The sequence below is a fragment of the Gobius niger genome, assembly GCF_951799975.1.
Source record: "Gobius niger genome assembly, chromosome: 19".
In the NCBI taxonomy this organism is placed as follows: domain Eukaryota; kingdom Metazoa; phylum Chordata; class Actinopteri; order Gobiiformes; family Gobiidae; genus Gobius; species Gobius niger.
Window position 1 is genome coordinate 28,722,584 of NC_136870.1, and position 15,054 is coordinate 28,737,637.

Here is a 15,054-nt window from a genome sequence, read left to right on the forward strand (position 1 = left end):
GCCGGCCTGAATGTTTTTAATCCAGCACATACTTGAGATGTTTCCTCAGTCTCGCCCTCTCAGACTCTCAGTGTTCCAGCTAAAGAGCCGCCCGGGGGGTTTTTCCCTTTCTATGAATACATTCAGATTCAAAGCGGGAAATAACCCCTGGTCAAAGATAAAGTAAAGTATCTATGACAGTGACTCAAACTGAGACTGTTTATGTTCAGCAGAAACCGGACACTCCCATCAGTGCATTCACCGGCAGCACTGTAGAAAAGACAGGTTAGAATGTAGAGGGGGGTCAGGATTTAACAGGAAGTGTCTTTCACCGTGATGCGATCGATAGTCCTCCCTCCTCCTTTGATGGTTTAACAGATGATGTTTAAGCCGTTTAGTACGAGTGACTTTAACAGGACAGAACAAACAAATACCACCAAAGATCACATCTCCACCAGGATCACCTCACCCTTGTCAAATCAAAACAACTTTATTCATCCCAATGGGCAGTTCGGTTCTTCTCTGGTCATAAAAAAACAGTAAACGGAGACACATACGACCATATACAGACGTCCTGAACTGTAAGAGCATCAGGACACGAGGGGACAGATAAACACTGCCTTCCGAGCTGTTGTCATTTAAGTTTCTGACAGCAGTCGGACGACATATCGCCCCCCGAAGGCATCAGAGTGAAGTGCGACCGCGAGACATGGTTTTGTTGACCTAAAATCGATGGAGTCTTTTGGACGACTCTTTTCTTCCAGAGTGAGGCGAGGTCTTCAAAACACACACCAGGAATCTGACCACACACTTTGACAATGTGGTTCAGACGGTTCTTGTTTTTCACAGACCGGCGTCAAACCAGCAAAGAAAGGAAAAGGTTAAAGGAGGGGTTTATGCAAAATTGACTTTTTCAAGCTTTCCATCATGTTATTCTGTCACTCCCTCATTAAAAACATGGCTGAAGTGTTGCCTTGGCACATTCACGTATTTCTGAGTCATCTGTAAAAACTCTGACGGCCATTTTAGGGATAGGTTTGCCTGAGTCCTCCTAGGAACGCCCCCACCTCCTGGAGACGCCTCCGAGCTTTGGTCACCAGCCGAGTAACCAACCACTGCTCCTCAGCAGAACCCCCTCCCCACTGATGCCACAGACAGCCCATTTTTGTTGAATTTTAGTCAATTTTTTGTTGAATTTTTGTTTAACTTTTGTCATTTTTTGTCAAATTTTTGTCAAATTTTTGTCGAATTTTTGTTGAATTTTTGTTGAATATTTGTCACATTTTTGTTGAATTTTTGCTGATTTTTTGTCATTTTTTGTTGAATTTTTATTGAATTTTTGTCCCATTTTTGTTGCGTTTACATCCTTGTTTTCTCTTGTTTTGTTTTTTGTGGCTGTTTTGGTGCTTTTTTCCCCAAGAAGCTTTTTGATTAGGGTAAAGCCAAACTGGATCCGTCCATGTGGGAGTTAAGGGGTTAAAGAGACAGAGGCAGTTATTCTAATTTACTGCATTTACAGACCAGCAGAAGGTTTGTCATCATTGTAGTGTGAGATAGACGGTGCTATGTGACTGAAAACAGCAGAACACCCCCTCTTTAAAGACTCTTTCAATAAAAGTGACTTAAAATATTTGCTGATGCATTAAAAGAGTTCAGTTTCCTCGTCAGGTGAACTCGCTGATGTCCACGTTTCACACTTTGCTCTGTGTTTTTATCAGATCATAGAGAGGAATCAAAAACAGTCCCCGAGTGCTGAAAAGAGTCGACCTTTTCCATCTCCTCCCCCTGGATAAAGCTCGGTTTCTCTCTGGATTCCTCCTGAAGTCAACGACAAGCTCTTTAGTTTGTGTCACATTTAAGTCCAGAAAGTCGTCATGGCAGCCCTGGATGAAGCAGGACCATGATCAGAGTCATGGCTCCCCTGGATGAAGCAGGACCATGATCAGAGTCATGGCTCCCCTGGATGAAGCAGGAGCATGATCAGAGTCTGCTCCGGGAAAGACGACGTCATCTGAGTCATGCCTGAAGAAACGAGGAAGTCTCAGAAGAGGAACTGAAACAAACATCAGGGTCTGAGCGGGAGGTTGTGGCCACGAGGCTTCACACGAAAAGTACCAAGCATTTATTTCTTCCACACCAAAGGAACTTCAGTGACTCACATGCTGATTATAGACTGTGGGCGGAGCCAGGTGGAGGCGGGAGGAAGGTCGAGGCAGGAGTGAAGGGGAGGAGGGGCCACACCTCCACTCAGAGCTTTAGTTCACCAAACAGCAGACGCAAGGGGAAGGAGATGTACCACCAGGGGGCAGTGTGGTGTCCCCGAATGCAAACGTTCACTTGCTCAGCCTGCATTCTCACACAGAGGCACGAGACATGGGATGAGCTCCTCCAGACTGTGAGCAAAACTGACTTCAGAACCGAAGAGTAAAGGAAAGGATATGACTGCAGGTCTCGGTGCTTTGTAATCCTGACCCCTGACCTTTGCTCTCTGTGGTTCAGGAGTTTCATCGTGACCTTTGCTCTGTAACAGTGAAGCTGTGTAAGAAAGACTGTTTGAGCGCAGAGGCTTTTACACTATTACATTATTGAATGAGTGTGATTGTTTCCCAGGAGGAACAGCTCCACTTCAGTTTGAGTCACACTGAGTGAGGCCATAATGTATAAGTATATGTATATGTATAATCTGTAATGTACCATCTGTTCGTGAAAAGTTGTAAAAGTGAAGAAGACTGAGTAATGTGGTCCCGTCTGTGGAGCTCTTACCTGAGTGTGTGGTCAGTGGCGTGTGGACCGAGCTCCGCCTGCTCCGTGTGCAGAGCTTTATCACCACGGGATAAATGACACAAGACCCATAAAATCACACTGGTCACACTGGTCACACTGGTCACACTGCAAACTCCAAAGCCGCTCGGTCTAAATGCTCCTTCAGCTGCTCAAGACGGCCTGAAATACTGAGTCCAAGAAACATCTGAATCGAGAATAAACCAGATTTTTTGTTTCTCCAGTTCGACTTCACCCAAATCTAAAAGCTTCTTGTTAATGTGCTTGGCGAAGGTGGAGGGCATGTATTCAAATTGAAAAGTGCAGTTTGTACAGAAGAGTCAGCCGTGTGGCAGGTTTTATTGTTTAGATACATGTCCATTTACTGTCCGCACTCTCCCCAATGGAGCAAACACTCCTTAAACCGACAGAATCAGGCCGATCCAAATAAATCAATGTCCTTCTGTGACTTTCTATGCGTCATATTTGTTTATTAAATGAGGAAACAATTTGTTTGTGAATTTGTTTATTAATTCAAAATGGATCATATAGTGTTTTATACTTGAATATAAAGGTGCATAAGTGAAACAGCAATGGTGTAATAACAAAATGTTACAGTTTAATCTCCACCAAAAAAGTAGAAGACAGAAAAGAAACAAAAAGAGTTGATATCAGCACAAAGTTCCATTGTTTTCATCTGACTGAATATACATTACAGAGGTTTGTCCATTGCTTCGGTCACGCTTCCTTCCATTTATGTTTAGTCCAGAATCACAGGGTTTCAGTTTCAATCAGGCACGACATATGTACAGGTTTATATAGTATCAGCAGAGAGGCTCAGGGGGTCAGGGTGAGACTGGGAGGGTTTAATGATTAGCTGATTCATGAGCTGCTCCCAGACTGTCAATCATCAGCCTTATAGCAGAAGACGTCTCTTGTTTTGTGCTGACGGGGGCAGCATCCCTGTCTCTGTGTGTCCTGTCTTCAAACTGTTTGTGCCATGATCCTGGTTGCTTTGTGCCAAGCCTGGGACTACATATATATGAAGATCACGATTAGAAAACAAAAGAACAGATAACATCAAGAATATCATTAATACAAACAGGAGCATTGTGATTCTGAATGCCATTTGATTCATCCCTAAGGCTGGGTCCTGTTTCACTTGGGGCTCTGTGTTGGAAGTGCTCGGAAGATCGTTTGAAATGTCAAAGCTGTGGTTGCTCTCAGAAAAATTCACTTGAACGTCATGCACTGTGTTTTCCAGATCTCTAACTACTCGGGCGCAGTGGACAATGACCTCCTCCAACCCTCGTGGAATCTGAGTCTCATCAATCTTTTGGATCAAGTCATCAATGTGGGCGTTCATTTGGACCAGGTCGTCTGTGTCGATGTCGTGGGTTTTAAACAAAGACTTAACCTTATTGAACTTGTTTTTTATGAATTTGATTTTGTCCTTGAAGTCCGACAGCAGCCTGTTGACGTCTTTCACCATCTGCTCATCACATTTGCTGTCAGCGTCGCGGAGTTCGGATATTTTCTTGTTGGCATCTGCTTGACCAGCAATGATCAGCACAAACGCTCTCAGCAGAGCAAACGCGGGATCGGGTCTGGCATCTGACTTGAAGCCTTCTGTCTTAGCAGATTCAACTCTTCTTTCTAGATTTTCTTTTCTATTTCTTGTTTCGTCTCTGATGCGTTTGAGATCAGATAATATCTTATCCAATGTTTCCCAAACTTTGATCCAATTGTCTCTGCTTTCAGCTTGTTGATTTATGTCTGTAAAACATACAACATTTATTTTGCCACAAGTTTGAATACGTATATGTATAGATATTGTTAATTCATCAGTCACTCTTTGAGGTTTGCTTTCTCATGAAAAGTGCTTTTTAAATAAATATTAGCATTATTAATGTTATGGGGTGAAATCTGTGCCATCAGGATTTGATTCTGACTCTGGATTTTTTTTTAATCGGTAAATATTTTGACAAAATGTAATGAGTTGAAAGAATTGAGAATTCTGAGTTCAATCTGAGAAGTGAATTAAATTAGATTCCATTCGGGTTTCAATTTTGTATTTTTTTTTTTATCACTTATTAAACTCAAACTGGGCAAGTCAAGGGCAAAAACACAGAATTCAGCATCACTTCCTGGTGGCACAGATTTCCCTTTATAATCAATATGAAATGATTCAAGTCTTTTCTTACCGAAGGGTGCAGACAGCAGAGACGCCTCGGCCGCTCCCCTTTTTCTACATGAACTCATCGCAGGCATACTCATTCTTTCACCTTCAAGGAAAAACTATTTAGACACACAAGATCTACAGCAGGGCCTTCAGCGGTTTCAAATACTCAATACTTCTGCAGGACATCGTAAAATACAGCTTTATTCATCAACAAATGTGTCCTGCTGTAGCCACGTAAATGCAATAAGTCTTAACTGTCTCTTAATTCGATCCATTCTGTCTGACGTCCCTCTGCGGCCTCTGACCTAAAGCCTATTGAAAGAATTATTTTCCAAGTTCTTACCTTAGAGCGGAGTCCGGGGAAATGGAGAGACTTATCTCGGCATTTCTTAAATACAGAGATTTATCAGATGACCATAAAAATGACTCATCATCAGACCGTTGATTACAACTTGGTAAACATGGAAATACAGAATTTCTTTCCAAAGCCTCATGAAGCCACGCTGAGTTTAGCGACAGCTGTTCTGTAACTGTTCTGTGGTGTTTTCAGAGAGGTTCTCATTTCTCCCAAACACAGGAAGCAGAAGCAGAATAGTTTTATTGCCATGGTTTGAGAACAGGTTCACAAACTAGGATTTTTTCTCAGTGAAGATGAGCAACATAAAACACATCAGAGAGAATTAAGATACAAAAAAAAAGCTAAAAAACTTCCAACTATAAGGCTATAGGGGCATGCATAAAGGATATTAAATAAATTGAATTAAAAGTGACATCTGGTAAGACAACAACAATTTGACATTGAATCACTTTAGGCCTATAAAGTGATATAAAGTCAGATAAAGTGATATAAAGTCAGATAAAGTGATATAAAGTCAGATAAAGTGATATAAAGTCATATAAGTGATAAGTGATGGCAGTGTGGACGTGCCACACAGTGCGAGTGCAAACGACATCTGTGAGTCTAAGCTGCAGAGACATGTTTTTGTTCATGAGTCTGATGGCGGCGGGAAAAAACTGTTCAAGTGGCGGGATTTATGGCTCTTATGGGGATAAACTCTTAAACGCACATGATACACTCCTGTAATCAGATAAAACTCAGCCTAAAATGTAGCTAATCTGACACAGTACAAGCTGTAAATTAAAATAAAAAAAAGTCTTTCTGAATCTGACTCATTTTTCTATTGGCTCTCTGTGTCACATGACTTCCCAGAATCAGCCTCAGTTACAGAAATGACCCACCTGGGCAGTTATCACTTTCTTATACATGTCTCTCAGAACTCAATTATGGGACAAAAAATACTCTGACAATAACAATATATTTTGTAATAATCGGCATCTGATCGACACAAATGTTGCAGTGATCTTGTATTACACAATGATATATCCATATATTAATGATTGTAATATTGCTCGGGCCAGCACTCATAAAACCAAACTTGAGCCAATTCTTCATCTCCAGAAACGAGCCTTAAGAATAATCTTTTGTGTCGATCGTAGACGCTCCTCAAGGCCCTGTTTTGCTTAACTGCAATAAATCTGAAATCATCGTCATTGGTCCCAAATCACTCCTCCCCTCCTCCCAAGACTTCAATCTCTCCGTCGATGGCCACACAGTCACCACCTCCCCCCAGATCCCAAATCTTGGTTTCATTTTCGACCCCACACTCACATTCAAGCCCCACATCCGACAGATCACCAAAACTGCCTTTTTCCACCTCCGTAACATCGCTCGCCTCCGCCCCCCCCTCTCCACATCTGCTGCTGAAACTCTGATCCATGCATTTATTACATCCAGACTCGACTACTGCAATAGCCTCCTGTACGGTCTCCCCTCCTCTGATTTACAAAAACTGCAATATGTTCAAAACTCTGCTGCCCGCCTCCTCACCCACACCCGCTCCAGAGTCCACATCACCCCCGTCCTCCAGAGTCCACATCACCCCCGTCCTCCAGAGTCCACATCACCCCCGTCCTCCAGAGACCACACCCCCCCCGTCCTCCAACAGCTTCACTGGCTCCCCGTACAACAGCGCATCCACTACAAAGTTCTGCTCATCACCTACAAAGCCCTCAACAACCTGGCCCCCCCATACCTCACAGCCCTCCTACAACGCCACCGCCCATCCCGCCGCCTCCGCTCTGCCGACTTAAACCTCCTCAAACCCATCACCAAATCAAAGCACCGAACCCTGGGGGACCGAGCCTTCGCCATCGCCGCCCCCGCCCTCTGGAACTCACTCCCCATCCACATCAGAAACTCAGACTCACTGGCCACCTACAAAAAACTGCTCAAAACTCATATGTTTCAGCTACAACCTGCAACAGCTCTGCCATCTTTGTTTGTCTGTCTCACCTGTAAAGCGTCTTTGTGTCTCCTGAAAAGCGCTATATAAGACCTATGTATTATTATTATTAGGCCCGAGCAACGGACACGCAGTGTCCCGCGAGGGACTCATTAAAACCGTTAACGGGGGACGAAAACGCAAGAATTCACGTAGCAAACGTGAACCGATATGCAAGTAACAGGGATCAAAACGTAGAGCTCCGCAAGCTCTAATTTTGGGTGGGGTTCATGAGAGAGAATAATAAAAGTTGGCTCTGTGGCGCCCCCTCAAACAGGCAGTTTACATTGACCCAATGGCGGAGCGGTCGCAAAAAAAATCATCGCACAAAAGTGACATTGGCCAGGGACATAGACCACGTCAGGACATGTCAAAAATGATATTACGACCCCGCCCTAAATGCTACAGGAAGTCGGCCATCTTGGCCCGAACCTCAAACCTTCAAAATCGTACCTCTTGAACTTCTGGCCCCTGATCCCCGAGTTTTCGATGGAACGCCTCCAATTTTGGCCAACGTGTCCCAAACCCATGTGGCTTTCAAAATCATCAACTACATTTTTTTTAAACTATTGGGCGTGGTCATGACAAGGCCGCAACTGAGAGGCCATTTTTAGCAAATTTCAAAGCCTCATAACTTTCACAGACTTGGCCGGATTGGAACGGACCCAATCCGGCGCGCGTGCACATTCCCCACCTGGACCTAATGCTGTGCACACGCAGCCACTATCGCCAAAAATGACTCACTGGCGCCCCCTCAAAGTTTTGATTCTAAAAATTTGTATAAAAAAAACGGGATGGTATGGAGGTGTGGAAAAACTCATACTGACCTTGTCTGTGATGGGGAACAACATATCAAAACCACGGCTCTCTGAGTAATGTCTTTGTGGGAGATAAATAATGGCCGAAAAATCGTTTCCATTATTATTATTATTATTACGTCTTTAATCTCGATTTTGACCCCCTGAACATTAACGAAAAGTCAATTTTATTTGACCAAATGATCAAAGTTGGTGTAAAATTTACTATTTTCAAGTCTGCGAAAGAAAGGGCCCCACGGCGCCCCCTGTGCACATTACATGGATGGGAAAAAATTAGTTTCACGAAAGTGAAAACAAAGTTCATATTCTGATTCTCCATGTCACACTGATCAAAAAAGTCAATCACAACATGCCTCTATCTCGCTTTATTCTTTTATAATTAGGCCCGAGCAACGGACACGCAGTGTCCCGCGAGGGACTCATTAAAACCGTTAACGGGGGACGAAAACGCAAGAATTCACGTAGCAAACGTGAACCGATATGCAAGTAACAGGGATCAAAACGTAGTGCTCCGCAAGCTCTAATTTTGGGTGGGGTTCATGAGAGAGAATAATAAAAGTTGGCTCTGTGGCGCCCCCTCAAACAGGCAGTTTACATTGACCCAATGGCGGAGCGGTCGCAAAAAAAATCATCGTACAAAAGTGACATTGGCCAGGGACATAGACCACGTCAGGACATGTCAAAAATGATATTACGACCCCGCCCTAAATGCTACAGGAAGTCGGCCATCTTGGCCCGAACCTCAAACCTTCAAAATCGTACCTCTTGAACTTCTGGCCCCTGATCCCCGAGTTTTCGATGGAACGCCTCCAATTTTGGCCAACGTGTCCCAAACCCATGTGGCTTTCAAAATCATCAACTACATTTTTTTTAAACTATTGGGCGTGGTCATGACAAGGCCGCAACTGAGAGGCCATTTTTAGCAAATTTCAAAGCCTCATATCTTTCACAGACTTGGCCGGATTGGAACGGACCCAATCCGGCGCGCGTGCACATTCCCCACCTGGACCTAATGGTGTGCACACGCAGCCACTATCGCCAAAAAGTCCTTTAAATGTCTTTTAAGTGGCTTGTAAGTGGCCCGCCCATCCTCCGTGAAAATCGCCAGAGGTCTTAGCCTGGCAGCATGCTGGCTTCTGTCAGAGTTTCTCCTGAAATTCGCCAGTTTTCCAAATTTCCCCCTTTCTTCACAAAAAGTACACTTTTGGACTTGTATATACTTATACTACCCCTCTGTCACAGACATCAGCTTTAATTTGGACGTTTTTGCCTCCAAATTCACGTTTTTCTCAACTGTACAATAACAGGAAGTTCAATTCGACTATTTCCTGTCCGTCTCTCTGTGTGTTCCTCATACTATATGGGTCTTACCAAATAATTGCTTCAATATCGAGGGTGCTGCAGGGCTGAAACCCCCTCTCAACGATTCTTTGGGCAGCCAGGAATTTACCCCAATTACAAAATGATACAATATATTATTTTCTAAACTGTTAATCCGTTTCCTGCAAACACACAAGTGCGGAGTCTCTCATGACATCTATTTCACATCCGCTGTTTTTTTCTCAGCCTAAGTAGCTCCATTGGTAGAGAGCTGAGTTAGTGTACAGGAGGTTGCTGGATCAAATCCTGACCTTGACTCTTTTTCATTTTTTTTCTTTTGGACTCAGCACTTTCTGGGAAGAACGTGCATCGTCGCCGATGGTTCCACACTCATTAAAAACAGGGAAATGATCCCTCCAGTGTTTTGCTGGGATCAAATTTCTGCCTGTGAATTTAGAAAACCCAAGCAGTCATCAGGCCCATGTTTCAAGTGAAGGAGGTTGCTAGTCCAAACACAGCCTTGACACTTTTCTATTGCGTTCACCTTTTACATGGGCCACTGCACACATTGTCACATGAGTACAGCACGTTTCATAAGATTTGCTTTGCCCGTGTAGCGTTATTGCTTGTGCATTGGATTTTCAACCATGAGATTGCTGGGTCAATTTTGACCTTTGCTCTTTTTTTATTTTTTAACCGCACCTACGGTCCCACTCTCATGAAAAACGCTTTCATATGCGTCACTAAAGAGCTAGAAATGGGGGGATCGTAGGAAAACAATTGAGGCAACACTAGGGAAAATGTCGAAAACAGTCGGGGAAATGTATGGGGGGGGCATGACTTGAAGCTACCTCTCTCCTCCAGTGGGATGCTGGGAACTAACTTCTGCTCGATAACTTAGACAAAAGTAGCCCACATCAGTATCAAGCTTCTATGGAGCTACAGCTCAGTGATAGTGTGCTTGCCTTTGGTGTAGGAGGTTGCTGGTTCAAATATGGCTGTGACACTTTTCTAATGCTTTCACTTTTCTTGCCGGCAATTTAATAGGATTATGATACAGTGAAGTCTGTCTGTGATTTTAACAGTTTATACAGTTTTAAGAGTTTCTGCAATTTCAACAGTTTTTACAGTTTCTGCAACAAAATAGGGAACACAATTATGCCACTACATAGGGATTTTCACAATAGCACTATAATGCAATTAAAGAGACTTTCGCATATAATAAACTGTAATGCAACTTAAAGAGACTTTCGCATATAATAAACTGTAATGCAACTTAAAGAGACTTTCGCATATAATAAACTGTAATGCAACTTAAAGAGACTTTCGCATATAATGTACTGTAATGCAACTTACAGAGACTTTCGCATATAATAAACTGTAATGCAACTTAAAGAGACTTTCGCATATAATAAACTGTAATGCAACTTAAAGAGACTTTCGCATATAATGCACTGTAATGCAACTTAAAGAGACTTTCGCATATAATAAACTGTAATGCAACTTAAAGAGACTTTCGCATATAATAAACTGTAATGCAACTTAAAGAGACTTTCGCATATAATGCACTGTAATGCAACTTAAAGAGACTTTCGCATATAATGTACTGTAATGCAACTTACAGAGACTTTCGCATATAATAAACTGTAATGCAACTTAAAGAGACTTTCGCATATAATGCACTGTAATGCAACTTAAAGAGACTTTCGCATATAATGCACTGTAATGCAACTTAAAGAGACTTTCGCATATAATGCACTGTAATGCAACTTAAAGAGACTTTCGCATGTAATGCACTGTAATGCAACTTAAAGGGACTTTCGCATACAATGGACTGTAATGCAACTTGAAGAGACTTTCGCATATAATGCACTGTAATGCAATTTAAAGAGACTTTCGCATGTAATGCACTGTAATGCAACTTACAGAGACTTTCGCATATAATGCACTGTAATGCAACTTACAGAGACTTTCGCATATAATGCACTGTAATGCAACTTACAGAGACTTTCGCATATAATGCACAGTAATGCAATTTAAAGAGACTTTCGCATATAATGCACTGTAATGCAACTTAAAGAGACTTTCGCATATAATAAACTGTAATGCAACTTAAAGAGACTTTCGCATGTAATGCACTGTAATGCAACTTAAAGAGACTTTCGCATATAATAAACTGTAATGCAACTTAAAGAGACTTTCGCATGTAATGCACTGTAATGCAACTTAAAGGGACTTTCGCATATAATGCACTGTAATGCAACTTAAAGAGACTTTCGCATATAATGCACAGTAATGCAACTTAAAGGGACTTTCGCATATAATGCACTGTAATGCAACTTAAAGAGACTTTCGCATGTAATGCACTGTAATGCAACTTAAAGAGACTTTCGCATATAATGCACAGTAATGCAACTTAAAGAGACTTTCGCATATAATGCACAGTAATGCAACTTAAAGGGACTTTCGCATGTAATGCACTGTAATGCAACTTAAAGAGACTTTCGCATGTAATGCACTGTAATGCAACTTAAAGAGACTTTCGCATATAATGCACTGTAATGCAACTTAAAGAGACTTTCACATATAATGTACTGTAATGCAACTTAAAGAGACTTTCGCATGTAATGCACTGTAATGCAACTTAAAGAGACTTTCGCATATAATGCACTGTAATGCAACTTAAAGAGACTTTCGCATATAATGCACTGTAATGCAACTTAAAGAGACTTTCGCATATAATGCACTGTAATGCAACTTAAAGGGACTTTCGCATATAATGCACTGTAATGCAACTTAAAGAGACTTTCGCATATAATGCACTGTAATGCAACTTAAAGAGACTTTCGCATATAATGCACTGTAATGCAAGTTGATAGGGATTTTCACATGTAAAGCAGAATAATGCAACTTAAAGGGACTTTCGCGTCAAAATGAGCGAGTTCAATCATTGGTCTCGCAAGGACCTAGTGTGATGAAGAGTGGTCGCAAGAGACGAGAGCGAGCGGGGAGTGCGCCAGGGGCGAGGGCCTTTATCGCCGCGCGCGGCTTTAATTATTATTATTATTATTAAGCCGGTGTTTTTAGCGTTTACCAGGTTAACCACTTCCAAGTTGGTCAATTTGGTTCCGTTAAAGGGCTACGGCCACAGCACCTCAATAAAATGTTTTCCTTTAACAGTGACTTTCATAGATTTCCCACTCGCAGCAGCACCTTTAGCTCCAGGCACTCCCAGCTCAGAGTTCTAAACACAGGACCCAAAACATGGAATATCCTGCCAACTCAGTTTAGAAAATCTCTTCAATCTTTGCTTCTGAGTGATTGCTATTTTCCTCTTTGGGATCCATTTCTAAACCCAGTATTGCTGTACGTTGTGTTGTGTTTTCTGACAATGTATTTTAATTGGCTTGTGGCTACGCGCTGAGGCTGTGGGCGCTAGCACTTCCTGTTCGTATTCATGTCCATTAAGATTAGCTCAGACCCGTTCGAATCATCGTGTTTCCTACAGACTCTGTGGTGGACGGTGAGTTCCTGGTAGACGATCACTTACCGCAGGTGAACGAGCAGCTGTACAGTGAGAGGAGACGTCTATGTTTATAAGGACATTCATTTCATGCATTATACAATTTGAAATAGTGCCTTTTATTCCATTATTTTTATAGCATGTTAGGCTTTAGCTTCAGGACAAACTATCAATCCTTTATGATCACAGGCGTCTCCTTTGAGCTCGTTACATCATGATTTGAACACAGTAAATGATCATCTACCGGGAAACTCACTGTCCACCATGTAATCTTCAGAAAACATGATTATTATTCCAGGAAAAGAAAACAGACAGGAAGTACTGGTGCTCACAACTTCAGGTCAGAGGAACTAGCGTAGCCACACCGTGCAACAAGCCAATTTACTTTATTTTTTTGACAATTGCATTGCCTCACATTTGCTTTTACTTTTAACGTATGGAGGTTTCCACTCATTTAGCCCCTTGAGGGTTTTCGCCAAACCTTCCATCACATTACTGAAACCAGATGCAATTGTTTTATTATGTGAGAATAAATCAAATCAAATCAAAAATCAAATAGAAGTCCAGAGGCTGCTTATCTGGCACTGACTGATCACGCCACAACAACAACAACACAAAGGTGCACAGAGAGAGCACTCGTCCCTATGATTCTTCTGTGTTTCACACTTTGAAGTGAAACAAAACAAACAAAGATCTTTTTGAAATGTATTAAAGGGACGAGTTTGTAAAAAATAAGACGCCTTTTATTTCAAAGTGTTGTTTTAATCAGTGTTTTTGGTTTAAGTCTCTGGTGGTAATTTGGTCTTCCTCTTGGTTATTTGCTGTGTTGTATGGAAGCCCGTTTCCGCCATGTTAAAAAAATAAAAGCCCAACAGGAAGTCGAAATTTCGAGATTTAAAAGTCGTAATTTCGAGATTTCAACTCGTAATTACGAGTTTAAATCTCGAAATTACGACTTTTAAATCTCGAAATTACGAGTTTTTAAGATCCGTAATCATAGACGTCAGCCCTATTTTACTTTGAAAATCGGGATGTTGTTGCCGTTCTGTTTCCTGTCTGATGCGTCTGAACTGTGGAGCTTGATCTGGCAGAGCCGTATCTTGGAATCGTATCATGCCTGAAAAACAACTGTTTGGGGCAAACTCGTGCCTCTTTGCCCCTGCCATGTCTTATGGACCCCCTATGGTCTCCCCGCTTGATAAAAGGGCGATGCCGGTGGACAATGGCTAGTCTAGGTTTGCCCGGTTAGCATGTGCAATCCAGCTCATTGTTGATTAAAAAAAAGTCTGCAATTAACCACCAATTCGTCAATCCCGACCCAGTGTGTGATAATCTTCAAGGCTGCTTTATGTGGTTACGGCTTTATTGACGTTTTTAGTGTATAATACCTAATTCCACAAGATCCATTATTGGAGCTGGATGCTAGAGCTGCTAAGAAGCTAGGTAGCTCCGGGTGCTAAGCAATCGGCTACGGCCAATTGTACATGAAGTGTGAGTAATAAACTGCAAAATCAACCAGCCCGACTCAGTGTGTGATCGTTGTTAAAGGGATGCTTTATGTAGACCGTGGTTTTATTGACTTTATTCAGGCATATTTCCCATTTTCACATGATCATGATCATCCGAAGTTCATCGAAGTTCATGATGCTACGATCGTAGCATTAGCTTTGGGAATGCCCCGGCATCATCAAGGCCCAAACACATTCCTATCGTGGATACAGCCATTTTTAATAACTTTTCTTGTCACTGCTGTTAATCCTGGGTGTTGAGGTAAAATAAACACTTCTGTGTCTTTGTTAAAGTCCCAGAGTTGCTGTAGCTCCGGTTCACAACACGATGAAGCTAATCCTCCATGTTTGTTTACATCTGCACCCGTGGTTCCGCTGTCCCCGCCGTACAGACGTCTATGATCACGGATCTGAAAAACTCGTAATTACGAGTTCAAATCTCGAAATTCCGAGTTTTAAAAGTCGTAATTTCGAGATTTAAACTTGTAGTATGAGTTTAAATCTCGAAATTACGAGTTTAAATCTCAAAATTACGAGTTTAAATCTCGAAATTTCGACTTCCTGTTGGGCTTTTATTTTTTTAACATGGCGGAAACGGGCTTCCATAGTGTTGTCATCACTT